General features: G+C 36.6%; 1 non-coding gene across 1 annotated transcript; it reads left to right on the top strand.

Annotated features, from left to right (window-relative positions):
* The first annotated feature begins 2,353 nt into the window (after positions 1-2,353).
* On the top strand, positions 2,354-2,461 carry LOC122905757. Its single transcript, XR_006384440.1, has one exon. It is a non-coding gene; the product is annotated as a U6 spliceosomal RNA (small nuclear RNA).
* The last annotated feature ends 2,822 nt before the right edge of the window (positions 2,462-5,283 follow it).

Genomic DNA, 5,283 nt, shown 5'->3' with positions numbered 1-5,283 from the left:
GTCCAGTAGCCCTGGAAAGCACTGACTTAGACACTCATCAGTAGATAGGAAGGTCTTTATGGAAGTCCACGAATCTAGCAGAGAAGTTTTAGCACACTGTTGGAACAAAAAAAAAAAGAAAATCAGAGACTGGGGATGCCTGGGTGGCTCAGTCAGTTAAGTGTCTGCCTTCAGCTCAGATCATCATCCCAGGGTCCTGGGATCTAGTACAACATCGGGCTCCTTGCTCAGCGGGGAGCCTGCTTCTCCCTCTGCCTGCCGCTCCCCCTGCTTGTGCATTTTCTCTCTCTCTCTCTGACAAATAAATAAAATCCTTAGAAAAAAAAAAAAATCAGAGACTGAACAAGATGAAGGTGGTAAGAAAAAGCTTGAGTTTATCCCGAAGTGGCACAGCAAGTGCCACGAGAGCCCTTCTCAGCCTATGATCCTCATGTGGAGGAAAGTAGGAATGTGTGAGTGCCTGGCTTTCCCAACTGCATGGGATGCTGTCAGAGGCCCATTTCTCTCTCATCCCATCCAGAGTACTGCATCATGAATTGCATGGCTGGGGGTGGTGATCAGCAAGGAGAGCAACAGCAAAGGCTTGGAATATGTCAAAGGAAAACCAATCCTACTAACCACATTATGGACTCCATCAGGAGGCCCACCCCATAGCTTTTGAGATGCCCAAACTCTCAACCTCCACAACAGGACCATGGAAATCAACAGCACTCTGTGGGCTCCACTCACACACCTCCATGGGCAGCTCTTTGTACGTGCCCCTAACCGTAGTAAAAGTGAGCTTTGGCAGATAACTAGTGAGCATGCACAGAAAGCTGGACTGTTTCTTTGGGCCAGGAAGAGACAAAAAATGAACATTTAGCATCACCTTTGAGAAGGTGAAAGGGTGGCGCTCAGCCATAGGCCCAGGGTACAGCAGGATCAAAAGAAAGCATACAGGCTAAAGACTGACACTAAACTTAAGAAACAATACAAATGAACATAGGGGGAAGAAAGAGAGAGAGGCAAACCATAAAGCAAACACTCTTAACTACAGAGAAGAAACTGAGGGTTGCTGGAGGGGAGGTGAGTAGGAGATGGGCTAAATAGGTTATGGGTATTAAGGAGGGCATTTGTTGGGATGAGCACTGAGTGTTGTATGTAAGTGATGAATCACTAAATTCTACTCCTGAAATTAATATTACACAGTATGTTAACCAACTAGAATTTAAATAAAAACTTGAAACAAAGAGGGGTCACTGGGTAGCTCAGAGTTAAGCCTCTGTCTTGGGCTAAGATCATGATCCCAGAGTCTTGGGATCAAGCCCCCCATCCAGCTACTTGCTCTGCAGAGAGCCTACTTCTCCATCTCCCTCTGCCTGCTGCTTCCCCTGCTTGTGTGGGCTCGCGCTCTCTCTCTCTCTGTTAAATAAACAAACAAACAAACAAATAAATAAATAAAACTTGAAACCAACCACCAACAAAAAAGAATCTGCCACAAGAGGGAGCAAGAAGTGTGGAGCAATGTGTATCCACAGAAAATCTGAGAAATCCCCAGAATCCCTAGTTGGGCTGAAGGAAGATGATTCTTTTCCAAAATTATTCAGTAAAGAATGGAGGAGGTGACTGCTACTTAAATGCAAAGATAGCAGTAAGATTTCAAGGAACATGGAAAGTCATGGAAACATGACACCACAAAAGGATCACAATAATCTTCCATTAATCAACCCAAAGACTTGAAGATCTGCAATTTACCCAATAAGGAATTCAAAACAGCTGTTTTAAGAAAGCTCAGCAAGCTACAGGAAAACATAGGAAGACTATTCAATGAAATCAGAAAAATGATGTGCAAACAAAATGAGAAGTTAAAAAAACAAACAAACAGAAATCATTAAAAAAATTCTGAGGTGAAAGGTGCAATAAATGAAATTGAAAAATGCAACAGAGAGCCAAAATCAGAATGGATCAAGCAGAAGAAAGAAACTGAAATTGAAGACAAAACCTTTTAAGTGGTCTATTCATAGACAACAAAGAAAAAATAATTAAAAAGAGTGAAGAGGGGTGCCTGGGTGGTTCAGTGGTTTAAAGCCTCTGCCTTGGACTCGGGTCATGATCCCAGGGTCCTGGGATCTAACCTGTGTTGGGCTTTCTGCTCAGGGGGGAGCCTGCTTCCTTCCCTCTTTCTCTACCCACCTCTCTGCCTACTTGTGATCTCTGTCTGTCAAATAAATAAATAAAATCTTTAAAAAAAAAAGTGAATAAATCTTATGTGATCTATGGAATACCATTGAGCAAGCCAATCTGAGAATTACTGGAGTTCAAGAAGAGAGGAGGTTGGGGACAGAAAACTTATTTTCAAAAATAATGGCTGGTTGTTTTCTTCATTAGCACATATACAAAAACTGGAATGATACAGAGAAGATTAGCTATGGTGACTGCCTGCACAAGGATGATGTGCAAATTCAAGACATTCCATATTTTAAAAGTAATAATGGCTCAAAAGTTTCATATCTGGAGAGAGATTTGGCTATCCATGTTCATGAAACTCATGGGTACCCTAATTCAATTCAGTAAACTATTCTCCAAGACACATTATAAAAGCTGTCAAAAATCAAAGACAAAGAATCTTACAAGCACGAAGAGTAAAGAAACTTATCACTTACAAAGGAACCCCCATAAGGCTATCAGCAGTTTTCTGAGCAGAAACCTAGGCCAGGAGAGAGTGGGATACTCTATGGATGAAAGTTGTCCTTTAGAAATGAATGAGAGAGATGTTCTCAGGCAGACAAAAGCTGAGGGAGTTCATCACCTTCTGACTTACAAGAAATTCTGAAAGGAGTTCTTAAAGTTGCAATGAAAAGGGAAAAATTAGTAACATGAAAACATGCAATACACTGGAAAGGTAAATATGTAGTCAATTTCAGAACATTATAACATTGTACATGGTACTGTGCTAGCCACTTAATCCTAGCAAAAAATTTAATTTAAAGGATACAAGTATTAAATACAGCAATAACTATAATAATGTATTAGTGAATATATAATATAAAAAGAGGTAAATTGTGAAATTTAAAAAAATTAAATGAGTAAAAAAGTAAAATTTCTTATGTAACTGAAGTTAAGTTGCTGTTAGCTTAAAATAGACTGTTATATATATATATAAGATGTTTTAGGTAAGCCTCATGACAATTACAGAACAAAAACCTACAGTAAATACACAAAGATGAAAAGAAGGGAATCAAAGCATTTACCATTATGGAAAACCATTAATTCATAAACAAAAGCAGCAAAAGAGGATGAAAGGAACAAGGAGACTAAAACAAAACAAAACTAAACTAAACAAAAAAAAAACCCAGAAAACAATTAATATTATGGAATAATTAAGTCCTTACTCATCAATAATTCTGCAAAATATAAATGAATTAAATTCTTTAATCAAAAGACAAAATAGCTGAATGGAAAAAATAAACAATACCAAAACAAGAACAAACTATATGCTTCCTACAAGAGACTCACTTCAGTTTTAAGGACACACATAGGTTCAAAGTGAAGAAACAGAAAAATATATTTCATGCAAAAAGAAACCAAAAGAGAGGAGGAATAGCTGCATTGGTATTAAAATAGGCCTTAAGTGACAGGCAGTAAAGATACAAAGAAGGTCATTAAATAAAATAAAGTTCATCAAGAGGATATAACAATCTTAAATATACATACCCCCAACATTGTAGGATCTAAATATATCAAACAAATACCAACAGGTTTGAAGGGAAAAACAGACAACAATACAATAATAGCAAGGGTTATCAATATCACACTTTCAACAAAGGATCAATCATCCACACAGAAAATCAGTAAGAAAATATTGCACCTGAACTCTGCATTAGCCCAAATGAACCCAACCAAAATATTCCATCCAACAACAGCAGAATACATATCCTTCTCAAGTACACAAAAATTCCTCCAGGATAGAACATATGCTAGGTCACAAAACAAGTCTTAGCAAATTTAAGAAGACTAAAATCGTATCATTAGGTCAGAAATACCTCTTCATGATAGTATGAATATAGAAAACAATAACAAGAAAATGGAAAAAAATCTATAATGATGTGGAATTAACACAATCCTGAATAACCAATAGGTCAAAGAAATCAAAAGAGAAATTTAAAACTATCGTGAAACAAATGAAGATGGAAACTCAGCATACCAAACCTTACGGAATGCAGCAAAAGCAGTTCTATAAAGGAAGTTTATAATGGTATAAATGACTATATGAAGCTAAGAGTTGGTTTTTTGAAAAGATTATGAAAATTGACAAACCTTAGCTAGACTAAGAACAAAAAAGAAAGAAGACTCAAGTAAATAAAATCAGAAAAGAAAGATGAAGCATTACAATGGATGCTGCAGACACTACTATGAAGAATTGTAGGCTAACAAATTGGATAACCTAGAAGAAATGGATAAATTCCTAGAAATATACAATCTATGACTGAATAAGAAAGAAACTGAAAATATGAAAAAACTAAATTTTAGGAAGAAGATTGAATTAACAATCAAAAACCTCCCAACAAAGGAAAGGATAGGACCAGATGGTTTCACTGGTGAATTCTGCCAAACATTAACACCGTCCTTTCTTGAACTCTTCCAAAAAATTGAAGAGGAGGCTACACTCTCGAACTCATTTTGTCAGGCCAGGATTACTCTGATATGAAAGGCAGAAAAGGACACTACAAGAAAAAAAAGGGCAAACCAATATTCTTGATAAATAGAGATACAAAAATTCTCAACAATATATTAGCAACTTAATTCAACAGCACGTTAAAAGAATCATATACCATGATCAAGTATGATTTATTCTTAGTATTCAAAGGTGGTTCAGCATACACAAATAATGTGACTCACTACACTAATAGAATGAAAGATAAAAATCATATGATTATCTTAATAGATGCAGAAAGAACATTTGACAAAATTAATCATCGCTTCATGGTCAAAGCTCACAAAAATTTGTATATAGAAGGAATGTTCCTCAACATAAGTAAGGTCATATATGACAAGCCCACAGCTAACATCATACCCAATGATGAAAAGCTGAATGCTTTCCCTCTAAGATCAGGAATAAGATAAGGGTACCCACTTTTACCACTCTTATTCAACATAAAGCTGATATCCTAGCTGGAGCAATTAGTCAAGAAAATGAAATGAAAGACCTCCAAATCAGAAAGAAAGAAGTAAAAAATTATTTGCAGAAGATATGATCTAACAGATATGGAAAAGTCTAAAGGCGCCACTAAAAACTGCTGGAAC

Source organism: Neovison vison, chromosome 4 (genome assembly GCF_020171115.1).
Source record: "Neovison vison isolate M4711 chromosome 4, ASM_NN_V1, whole genome shotgun sequence".
Lineage (NCBI taxonomy): Eukaryota > Metazoa > Chordata > Mammalia > Carnivora > Mustelidae > Neogale > Neogale vison.
This window is presented reverse-complemented; position numbering and strand designations above follow the sequence as displayed.